The sequence below is a fragment of the Psittacula echo genome, assembly GCF_963264785.1.
Source record: "Psittacula echo genome assembly, chromosome: 4".
Classification (NCBI taxonomy): domain Eukaryota; kingdom Metazoa; phylum Chordata; class Aves; order Psittaciformes; family Psittacidae; genus Psittacula; species Psittacula echo.
The window spans coordinates 61381880-61394306 of NC_137738.1; the positions used below are offsets into that span (position 1 = coordinate 61381880).

Consider the following 12427-nt stretch of genomic DNA (forward strand, 5'->3'; position numbering starts at 1 on the left):
CTCAACATCAATTATACATGATCACTAATAAGAGTAAGCTAAAATTATAGCCTGACAGTGCTTAGGAGGGGACTTGGAGGATGTGTGTAATATATTTCCCTCCTTCAAAAACTTGTTGGACTAGCAGTCTGACTACAGGAAAATCACTGTAATTTAGCTTTTGTTGGCAGTATTGGCAATGGAATCTAGGGCATAAATACATTGCTTTGTATATATCTTGGACCAGATCTAACATGGGAGTAAGTGAATATGGGAGAGTTTGCACTGCTGTCACTTCTTTTCTTGAGCAGGAACAGCTCAGGTTTGGCCATGCAGGAAAGCAGACATGCACTTAAAACCATTACTTTTATTTCCTCCCAGATATCCTACTGAATGGAGACGAGCCACATTTTGTCCAGTCTTAACACAGGGACACTCTGGCCAACGGCAGGGCTGCTCAAGCTGCCATGGAGAAAGCACATGGGGACATTCATGGTTCAAGGTTTCAGGATGGTTCAAGGTTCCAGCTCCTGTCTGGAACAAAAGCAGCAACCGCTGCTCTCCAGACTATCCTCGTGCCTCACATCTGGCACAAACATTCCCGTTTCCTTCAACCCAGTCCCTGGGAAACATTTGACGCAGCTTATGACCTTTGCTTTGCGGTGTGTCTGAAGCAGAATTTGTTTCTTATGGTAGGTAGAGACTACAAACAAGGAGTACTGTGGGTCTGAGTTTTAAATTGTGGAAGAGTAGGGCAGCCAGCGTTTATACTGGATGCATCTGGTTCCGGCTCCTTGAGCTGAAGAAGCACTCTTGGGGACAGATTTTGCCAAATAAATTAGCATAAGCAGGCTCAGGCCAGCCCCAAGTGTGTCACTGCCTGCTTTGGTAGCCCCTTTGCCCCACTTGTGAGAAGCCAAGGAATCGCTGTAACCCAAAGTGCCATCCGTTTGAGTCTGTGCCAGTGAGCACCTGTTAACAGGGCTTTGCTGAGGTCTTTGACATCCAAACATAGATAAGCTGCTCTTGCGGGTTAGGAGATTTGAAACTGCTGGGCTGAAATCCAGCACGTTATAACCCAAGCTCTTTACCTTTCCTTTGGTTAATAGGTACTTGAACTATTTGGCAGGGATCCAGTGAGGTCTGCTAGGCCTGCGATGGGGCAAGGAGTTACATGAAGAGACCCAGTTTCTAATTAATCCAGGGCCTTTGTAACTCAGTAAGTGGCTTGCCAGAGTCACACCAGTACAGGGTCATCCGTGTCTTCTGAATGCAAGATGGGGTAGATGAGGCTTTAACACTGAACTTCAGTACAGGTCATTAGCATTTTGAAATCATCCATTGAAAATGTATCTATCATCTTGAGGGGCAGAAACCAGAGCAGAGGTAACTGCTCTGATGTTTCATGGCTGATGTTTCTCTCTTGGGCTGCAGTTCAGCATTGTCCTGTGCTCTCTGCTGAGGCTGTTCTTTGCATAAAGTAGAACTTTGCATGGAGTTGTTCTTGGTGTCACTTGTGTTTAGAGGAGATGAGAATGAAGGAAGACTCATAACCAAAACGTAGAGTGATGTTTTCTTCTTTCTGCATTTCTGATAGTAGGTACTGGATATGGGAAATTGCTTTGCTGCACCAGTCTGGAAGTGTTAGTATAGCTTTGACTGATGTTGCAGGAGATGGTCCTTGCTTGCTGCAGATGTGCTTTGGCTTTACTAAGACATATGATTAGTTTTGATATGCTCTTGTTTCATGGCAAATATCTTTCAAAGGTAATCCGTACCCTGTGCTGCTGAAGGACGTTGCCTGTGAAAACATGATGACCCGGTAACTCTAACACATGACAGAGCTTTTTGGTCTAGTAGCATCATGGCGAATACCTCTTTTCAGAAACTGGGACAGCGTTTGCTAGCAAAAGGCCTGATCAACATGGTACTTGCATGGTCAACTGATCAAAGCCACGATTAGAACTGCAGTGCTGGCAGTACAGAGTCCTCTGCTGCTGACTGCGTCTGAAACAGTGATCGTCTATAATAAATGACGATTCAGTGCAGACCCTTGGTATACATGCTTGTTGCTTTAACAACTCATCCATAACGGGGATTATCAGGTCCCTCAAATTTTACTTGCTAAAAGAGAACTCATTTTTAAAAACCCAGCTAATAACAAGCCTCACACAGGAAGCTTATTTCATTGATTAAGACAGGCTCTGTAAATACAGTGTGTTTATTAATATGGTCTAAGTTGAGATAAAAGATCTAAGAAACGGACCTTGGGTTGCCTGAGTCGTGTGTGGCATATGTTTAATGAATTTTCACTTAATCATCCATTAATATGCATGATTAAAATAAACATGGCAATTGAACAGCACAGCACTAAATACTGTTCTGAAAGAAAACCACATTGGGTAAACTAAACCAACTGCATTTCTTACTAATCTACACAAGGCATTTCATTTAAAAGGAGAATTTATAGTATTTGAAATATCCTACCACATACTGAAACTTTTAGTGTAACTGCCACTTTCTGACTATCACATATTGAAATACTTGTGGCGCATAGTGAAATTTATGTTACATAGTGTAAAATATATAGTGAAACCGAACTGATGTATAATGAGACACACATGTGCCTGCAATGACTTATCAGTTCCATTATTTTCTAACTAACATTATTTTCACGATCAAGTTTTTCTGGGTCAGAGGAAGACAATGAATGGTGAAGACCAGGACTTGGTATTTAAAGGGAAAATGTAGACCCGAACTTGCACAAAACCCCCCTCGAGTTATCCTTTGTCCTTTTCTCAGATAAATTCTAAATGCAAAGTCTGCTAATGGCTACAACATGTCCCTCTTTCACTGCCAAAGCTTCATTACGAACATCAACATCACCCCAGCCAGGGAAATACCACCAGCCACAAGTGGAGAGGCCAAGTGCCCAATTCTCAGCAGCTTTTACCAGTGTTGGGCTGCTGCATAAGAGACCATGGTGAGGTGGGGGGGTCCTTGCAGGAGCACCTAGGCACAGGTTGGGTCTTTCAGACCCACTGGGGTGTCATGTGAGGGGGCAGCCAGGCATCTCAGACCTGACCTCCTTCGTTCACCAGTGCTCCAGCCCTCCTGTTAAGGCTTGGGGTGGAAGGGCAGCTGCGGTGGTACCTGACCTGCAAAGCTTCCCTCTGCTGCTGAGGTGCGTTTTTTCTTACTTAAGCCATGTTCTGACTACGTAGCCAAGCATCCCTGTGGGCAGGGCGGGCAGGCTGGCCGCTGGGTGTGCCGGTGGAGGAGGGCTGCGGCAGCCAGTCCGGCAGCTGCTGGCCTCCTGGTGACCTAGGGCGCTCCTCTGTGGGGCTCTTGTTTGCAATTCGCGCTTGCTCTCCAACCTCAGCGGCGGTTTGGGCTGGGGATGTCACCTCTCGGGGTGGCTGGCTTGGGAGGCGGTGCCATCCCTGTCCTGGTGGACCGCGGTCTTCCAGGTCCCACCCAGCACAAGGCTGCAGGGCTTCTCCTGCCCAGGGCTTCCCACCAGCCTTGGACCACAAAGACAGACCTGTCTTCGAGAACTGGCCAAAACCAAAACCGAGATCTCGATGCTGATCAAGCAAAAGAGGGGGAAATAAACAGCAAATCTCACATCTCCTTGACCAGCCCTACTCCCACCTCCATGAAAGGACTTTCTTTGATAGGTTCTCTTTTACCTGGCTTTGCACTAATGTCAGTGTGACCAAAGCATTTACCACTCAGAAAGTGGTAACAGCAATGAAGTTCCCCCTTTGCAATCTCCCTCAATATCGCTCAAGTCAAGGTGTATTTGTCCCATCCTAGCCGTTGGACTACAGGCCTTTTGCTAAACCAAAACAATCTAGGCCATACTGAAATTGAAAGAAGACCTTCCTACTTCATGGCTGTTGTGCAATCGGTGCTCATCAAGGATGGTTGGAGGCACAAGACAAAACACACCCTGCATTTGAGGGTAAGGTATATTAACCTTTCCACTTGGAATGCCTAATTGCTCAAATATTGCGAACATTGTTCAAACTGCCAGATATGTTAGGGAACAGGCAGAACTGGCGGGACAGCTCTATATAAGGGGTATGACAAATTTATTGGGTAAATTGTATGGGAGTGCTTAACCCTTCTTTCTGTTCTGTTTTTTGTAAGGACAGCTGCCAAGTAGAGTTGATCATGACTAATTCATGTGAGGAAATAGCACAGAGAAGTTAAACAGCAACAACCAGTTTGATTTCACTTGTTACCAATAAGGCCTAACTTACGTTTCAAAAGTAGATGAAAGGTAAATTTGCCATTTGCTCTCTATGTTTTAAAAGCTGCAAGAGAGCTTGAAGAGGGGTGTGCTCTACATGATGTTTTTAAAGCAGGGGGAGGAGACAAACACAATTTAATTCCCATGTGTACTAGGACAAAAGGTCTCCAAAGCATTGAATTTGTCTTTTGTTTTTTTGTTCTTCCTCATTCCTGGCTTTTCAAAACCATTCTAGAAAGTTATGATAGTTATCCCTGAAGCAGGGCAGAGCATATAGAGGCTCCTACGTGTGTCAATGCCAAAACTGACCAAGGTGATACAGAAACAATAAATGAGAAATTGCTTTAAGGGGGAAGGAGAAATAAGCAGGAAACATATCTTGAGTACCTGAGTATCAATGCTAACTAACAGCATATTAGGCATGAATATTCCACAGGTGGTACAATCACCTACTACCTCATTTTTGGCCTGTCATTTTATCTCCCCTAAATCAAAGGGTGCGACAATGGTGACAATGAGTGGATGAGGTACTCCGCATTTAGGCAACATTGTAGAAGATTATCTGTTGACAGGGAAACAGAAACCTTTCATAATGCTAAGAGGAAGATTCATACAGTAATCCCAGAATAATAGATTTTTAGTCCTAGATCGTTTCCTTGTGTGATACAAACTGCTCAGTGTCATCCACCCCTTTGAACCCTTCTGCAACTTCATTGAGAGAGACCATTTCCTTTTGGAAGATGCTCGATCCAGACTGAAACATTTCCCGATTCCTTCATCTCTGTGGCTAGATTGTTCTTTAACTAAACAGAATAGAGCAAAACCGCTGCATCTTTTCAAAGATACAGAATTACTATTCCTCTGAGCTAACCTCAGTAAGCAAAGCACGTGGCTGAGCTTTCATGAGATCAGGTTTAAACACAGTTCTTTTCATTTAAAATGATTGATTTAAATGTCCGCTACATGGACTGTAGATGAAGACTGTCCAAAATCAGGCTGCCAAGCTGGGTCTGCCCTCTGCTGAGCTAGGCGGGTCTCTGTGAGGAGGCTGAAGGCAAATGGCTCTTCTATACATCAGCAGCTCAGCAATTTTCCCCACATCTATGAGAAAGCTGGTGGTGATCACTTGCCAGTAGAAGGGACACTGCTAGTGTGAGCCCAGTAGTAGATTTTCTTCTCTGGCTGCCTGTATCCAGCCGTGGAGATGTCAGTGTGCTAAGAGCACCAGCCCCACATCACTGCATTTTCAGCTCCAGGGAGAAGTACTAGCAAAGCAGGATGAGTCAAAATAAGGAAAACCCTAAAAAAGGGAGTAATTTGGCAATATCAACCCAGCAGAACACTGAAGGTGAGCATTGCCAAGGTAACAGCAGTATTCTGAGGAGCCACAAAGCATTGTGGGTGTTATAGTTTGTCAAGTCATGGTGAAATTTCATGCCTCACAGTAAAGTCAGAGATGAGAAACTCTGGGCCTTTCAACATGGGAGAGCTGAATCTGTCAAAATAGTTTCACTTTGCATCTACACACTGTGAAAAGATGTTCTACCTTCTCTTTTTTTTTTCTCTTAGTGTTTCACCTCACCCTTGCCCTTAGTTGTGTTGTGCCCTTGCTTAGGAGGCACCAGGTTTTCCAAAGAAAAGGCGGCATCTGACTGCTTCCCTCCACCAGGAAATCTCCCTCTGGGAAGAGTGAAGAAGCGAGTGGCCACCTTCCCCCATGGCCAGCATGCTGGTAGGGCTAGCAGCACCGGCAGGGAGCCAGGAGTTCCAGGGATGCTCATAGAGAAGGTGAGAGGATGGAGCTGGTCACAGGGTAGAAGAGAATGAGAAAGGTAACAGGGATGGAGAGAAAGAGCATGGGGCTCACCACTCACCCATGCTAGTGTACATAACAGGTAATAGGCTGGTTTTGGCAGCAGTGCCGCAGCCAGCAGTGCTGGTAGTCTGATCCATGAAAAATGCCAATCCTGCTGCATTGTACTTGAATACCGCAGGCCAGTGATGGAGTGGGACAAATCTCCATGATGAGTGTACTTTCCAAAACCCAGGAGCCTGCCCAGGCAGCCTGTGAGAACAGTACCAAGGTGGCGAACTTGGGCACTAGGAGCTTGAGAAAAGCCAGAATTAGCAAGGCTGAGTCAGGCCACTACGGACGTGCGTAACATTGTGGTCTTTACAGGATGCACATTAGCTTATCCCATGGCCTTTGGCATTTGGATCCAAACGAAGCTCTAATCTGTAAACCCTACACCTTGTTGGTGGTCTCTGTTGAAAGGGGTGGTGGGGTAGATGGAGGGGCCACCTTGGACAGGGAGCTGGGTGCTACAGTGGGGTAACACATTTTTCATCTTTTCTCATCCAAGGAGGTATGCATAGCAGGGAGCAAGTCACTTAACCCAAATGTTCACAGGCTGTGAAACAGTGCCCTCTGTTTTGAGGTACTCGGTTTGAAGGCATTGAGGATTCCCGCTTAGGATGAGCTATGCTACGGTCAAGTAACACTTCACTGGATAAACTGGGATAAACTGCCCTGGAAAGTCTGGGCACCCAAAGAGAATATTTGACTTGTAACTCCTGTATTTTGTTTCTTTTTCTGTCGTGCATAGGGATACCACCTCCCTCTCTCATGTCGATCTTGAGTGACACAAGTGAAGCCTTCAACCATCCTCCTGACGGGCCAGCTGAAAGCACTGAGGAGCAGCCAGCCCCAGCTGCAGAGCAGGGCAGGAGCACAAAGGCCAGACTGATGGAAATGGGAGAAGAAGGGCATCTCTGCCCTGTCCCGTGTAGGATGAGCATCTCCCACTTTTTGGAATGAGCAAGGTAAAAGTCATGTGGGAAAACCAGTGTGTGATCCTGGGAGAAAGGTCTGCTCCTGAAGCTTAAATGCAGGCAAGCTTAATTAATTATAGCATTTCATAACTTTTTGGTGCTTGACAATGCAACCTTGCTTGCGTTGAGCTAATGCAGGGAGAGAGGTGTGCATATGCAAGCAAGCGAAAGTAGCATCAGTGTTTTTATTAGAACAAGGTTTCCGTCATATACAGATGCATGTCCAACCTGATGCCTGTTTGTTTTCAAGTGATGTGGAGTGAAGGCCCATTCAGTTTCAGCACACTTCTTGGGGCCCGGGCTTTTAATAGCGTGTAATATTTCTGGCAACAGATGAGAGCTAATATATCGTGTTTAAATCTGGGATGAGTTGTTGACCAGCTGTGGTCTATGTGCAGAGCTATCAAATGCTTTTCTTTGGATCGTGTCAGTTCCAGCCTGCAACCCACATGTGGGTCAGAGGCAGGACTGAGGACCGGCAGAAATAATCCATTTAATCTCACGGAGCCACGACTGCCCTGCAGAGCATTCGATGCCATTGTCCTCTAACCATTTAAACACCTCAGAAAGTTCTGGGTGAGCTGGCTCCTTTTTCAGTGTTGCTCGTTGGTCGATGGTGGGAGGCTTCTGCCCTTCTGTCTGCACCGGAGAGGTAAATTAGTTAAGCAGAGGCATGAATTATTTGCATGCAGCTGAGGTGGCGAATGTGTTATCTTAACAGCAGAAAAGGAAATGGTTCTCTATAGATTATTAGTTACTGAAAAAGCAAAGGCATGTCTTTTGTTGCCACCACACCACTGGTCTGACTGTTGAGTAGATATGGATCAATATCCCCCCTTCCTCCTCGCCCCCCTCACTCTTCACGTTTTCACTTAGGCTGAGGGGAAGAGGTTTCACTTTAATTTATGTCATTCTTGTATTGCCAAATGCATGCCAGAGCAACCGAACTGGGTGTGATCTGACTCTCTGTTGTGTGCTCTCACATACAATCCCCTCGTGGGAAAATGCTGAGAGAAAATGGAAATTTAAGCACTGCACCTCGCCACTGCGGTTTTATGGGTTTTTAATAGTGCTTCAATTGTGAGCTCCTTGGGGAAGAGAGAGTTTTTGTTGCGTTCAGGGTGGCTGTAGCCCGTAAGTGAGGATTTCTAAATATTACAGTACTGCAGGTGATAGTACTGTCAGCAACTTGTTCTCTCTATGAACAACAAACACACGCGCTGTTACTTACTGCAGGATCTCAAAACAAGGTACAAATATTAGTCTTACAGCACAACTTGCACAAGCCTTGCACCTATTCTACAAATGAGTCGGGCATTGTACGGGAAGGTCAACTGACTTGTTCCAGACCTTGCTACCAGTTAGTGGAGGTACCAATGCCAAGACCCAGCCATCTTGGCTCCTGGGTCCCTGTCCTTGCTGCAAAACTGAGCTCTGGCCTGGAGGTACTGAAATTTCTAGATCGAAAAAAGAAGTCTTTCTTCGAATCTCCGTTCCTAGATAAGGTTAAACTTGGGTGCATTCCCCTGTGTAGATGCACATCGCTGTGTTTAGACCTAAGCAATTACACTGAAATTAATTAAAAAAAATCCCCAAACAACAAAAGCCATTAGGAATAGCATCAATAGGTATTCCCAGGCTTACCCCAAATCTGAGGGAAATTATAATCTGTATCTGAACTCTGTGGCTGCATCCATCCCTGAATGTATTTTTGGAGGCATACCCAGATGGGGCTGAGGTGTTCCCTCGTGGTTAACGGGTGCAGAGGGAGTTGGCAGGCAGGAGGCCAGCAGCAAAGGACTGAAATTTAGGATGTTCACGTCTAACAAGTCTCTTAGAGAGATCTGCAGGGGTGCAAGCTGCTTCAGGAGGATGGGTTTGATGGTCAGGGAGGGCCCTTGTTTTCTGGCCTCCTTAATTTGGCCAAGTAGCTGAGATCTTGACGGAAATTGGGCTTCTTCTGTACTCCAGTATAGTCTGCACTCCCCTTCACTCCACAAGCTGTTTCTCTGTGGGGTGCTTGCTATCAGAATAAGGATAATCCAGCCCTAGACAGCAGAATAGCCTGTGCCACATTGCCCCTGCCCCACAGGAGCCTGAAACACTTGCACCTGCAGCCACTGTTCCACCTCATCACCTGGGTTCCTTTTTGAGCTCAAGCAAGACAAGTGACTGTGCAGCAAACACCACAGTCATTCCTGAGTGTTGTACCGGGGTCGGGAGGGGCATTAAAAACCTCAACCAGATCTGAGGGAGGGAGGAAATCTGCAGATGGCTCTTAGCTGCTATGTAGGTCATAACTTCATTTGAGAAACACTTGGGTATTCTACAAACAAGGCTCCCAGTGAATTGTGGCACACAAGGAGGGTGAGAGGAGCCTGGGCTTCCCTGGGGAACTGTGCTGAACTCCTCCTAAGGGGCTTCAGATTTGGGGGTGCTGGTGGTGGTATTTTTCTGCAGGTTTTGGCAGCAACTGCTGAGGCTGCTGTGGGGTCTCTCTGCAGGGAACAGGCTTTTCTCAAGGGTGATGGAACGCTGAGGCTGCTGCATGGGGCTGGAGGCCACACAGGAACCGCCCAGGTCAGAGGTGTAGGGATGGAGGATGTAGGGTGCTTCTCAGTCACTGCCCACAGGGTGGGCAGCACGGACATAGGTGTGTAGTCTAAAAGATGAGAGGTTTTAGCAAGCAGAAATCAGCTGCATGAAGGCCCCTTCTAACCCAAACTATTCTATGATTCTATTACTGATGAGACCATGAGTCTTTGGAGCCAAACCAGAGCCGCTTCCCAAGGGCCATGGAAGCACCTGCCCTGCCCTTCCCTTGCTGCCATCTGTAATTAGGGGCACAATTTTGGTCAGTGGCTCGTGGCCAGGCTTTCTCAGGGCCAACCCAAGGAGGAATGGGGACAGGCAAGTGCCTCCTGCACTGCCCAGTTTGCAGCAGCCAGGCTGAGCCCCCAGTGGAGCGGCATCATTGCAAGGGGCCAGAGGGGAGGTAGTGCAGGGTTTAGGGCAGTGAGGTCCCAGCCAGTGGCCTGTCGGGGCGCTGCTGAGGTTGAGGATCTTGAGGTGACTTATTGCCCTGATGATCATGAGGGTTTTGGCAAATTGGGATGATCTGGTGAGAAAAAGGCCTCCGCTCAACACCTCACTCACCTTTCTGTGCTTAAAGGGTATTTTCCCAGTTTGCAGTGTCAGGGGGCTGGGTGCACCGTGAAGCTAATTGGATTCTGTGTTGATAAGGCGAGTGCAAACTGTCCCCACAGCTCTCGAGAGCAGAATCAAACTGAAACTTACCACTCAGAGTAGAAAGCGCACAACACCCACAGCTACAGACCTGCACAAATTGCTGCAATATAGGTTAGAAAAGGAGCCCTGTTCTGCACTCGCTGGTTTCATTAAACACACACACACACAACCTTCTCTGAATGACTGAGACCAGCGCGTGCTCCCTCCTGCACACCCAGCTAACTTGTCACAGCTCATGAAGCAGGCAGATTTTCACTTTTCACGTGTCCTTGCTCCCCTTCGCACCTGGTTGCAGTTTCTGCGATGTTTTTAACCTTTGTTTCTGTCGTGACCAGCTGTGGGTAAAGTGAGACCTCCCGGGGACACCACCCAGCCCCGTTCGCTGGGTCCCACCTGGGGACACGGCCCCTGCGTGGCCAGAAGAAACCCAACCCTAAAGAGTTTCTGCACGGGGCTCTGAGGCCAACAAGAAGAGCAAATCATGCACAAGGCAGAGTAAGGGTGGGGGAAAGCAAATACTTCCTGTGGTTTGCAGAGGAACAGAGGGCAGAAAGCCCTGACATAGGAAAGCTGTAGGGAAGCTGGAAACCAAGACTATAATATCCAAGGAAACCCGTATAGACTGCTCCCTGCCACACTCTCCTCTTCCTGCCCAAAAGCTACTCTCTGCTTTGCTCATTTAAATTAGGATTTACCATGTAGAACACAACTGGTATAAGGCAGGAATGTTGGGGTCTCCCTAATCCTAAGCCCCGTATCACTTTGTCATGGCAGAGTCCTCAGCGTGAGCAAACCAGGAAAAATGGTCTCAGCCTTTGATTTTACTGTGCATGGTTTCAATATTGCAGGAATCGCTTCTCTTCCCAGCGCAGTGCAGCCACTTTGGGCGGGAATGCTGTAAGGAATCTCACTCAGTCCTTGGATAAGGAAATGATCAAGGACTTGTCTATTCACAATTAATGGAAAAAAAGGAGCTGAAAGCCTTTATTAATCATTGCACAATAAGGAAGTCACACTGGTTTTGCTCCCTTCAATAGGGCTATTTGGTCACACCTACCTAAGTGGTTTGGCATCCCAACCATCTCCCCACGGAGGAGGGAAGGGCCACTGGCCTGCATGCCACGAGGGTGCCTGGCCACCAGCTCTGAGTGCCAGTCTTCCTTCCCCTGAGAGCCAGGCGTCTCTTTTTAGAGATGTTCAAGATGTTACAAGTGTTCAAGGCCGGGCTTTGAGCAGCCCGCTGTAGTGGAAGGTGTCCCTGTTGGAAGCAGATGATCTTTAAGGTCCCTTCCAACTCAAACCTTTTCTGATTCTACGATCTCTGCCCCCCACACACAGCTGCACTGCCCATCCCCATGATCTGGGCGTGGGTTTCTGCCCCACGCCATGGCATCGAAAGGGAGCAGAAGTTTATGCATGCCGTGTGCCAGAGATTACCCTCTGCCAGCTGTGGGGGTCCTTGGGGAAGGGTATATATATACCTCCCCAGCGAAGGTGACACCCGCCCAGTGACCGCAGCTCCTTGCCTTGCCCCTGGAACCTGGCTTACCTTTCACAGCAGCCGGTCTGTTTAACTCCCAGCTCCAGACAGCAGTTTGTGGCCAGATGTGATGGCTGGCAGGTACCTCTGAAGTGCCAAGAGACAGATGTTCAGGGACTGGCTTTGGCTGGTGCATGGGGCCACATCACCTTGCCCTTGAAGAGGGTGCCGGGGAGAACTTTTTAGTGAGTGGTAGGACATAGACTCATAGAATGGTTCGGGTTGGAAGGAACCTTAAAGATCATCCAGTTCCAACTGCATCAGCGCAGGATGAGAGACAACACTTCAGGAGCCCTTCTTTCTCTCAGGTGTCTTTCCTAGGTGACTTTTTGCAGAGCTGAATGGCCTGAGCCAGCAGAGCCTGTGCTGCCTGGAGGTGGAAAGCATCATCTAATCATCCCTGCACCGGGTTTTCCTGCACAGGGCTGCCATCCAACTTACGCCAAGCTGCAGGCTGTCACAGTGGAGGCAAGGAGGCTTAGCTTTGAAGCAGGAGGTGATGTCTGCTTGCATGTGCCTCTAAGTGATTGACATCTGACCCCTCTAGCATGGGGCAAGAATGCAACCTT

The 12427-nt window shown here is 47.5% G+C and overlaps 1 protein-coding gene across 2 annotated transcripts in view; it reads left to right on the forward strand.

The window, feature by feature from the left end:
- ATG5 (autophagy related 5) overlaps nucleotides 1–12427 on the forward strand; it is a 107164-nt gene that overhangs the window by 91911 nt on the left and 2826 nt on the right. The window contains exon 11 of one of the 2 annotated variants that reach the window (XR_013956551.1): nucleotides 6844–7060. The exons of the other annotated variant lie outside the window; for it this stretch is intronic. The gene's annotated coding sequence lies outside the window, so the exon portion shown is untranslated. The remainder of the gene's footprint in view (nucleotides 1–6843; nucleotides 7061–12427) is intronic. 2 annotated transcript variants of the gene reach the window in all.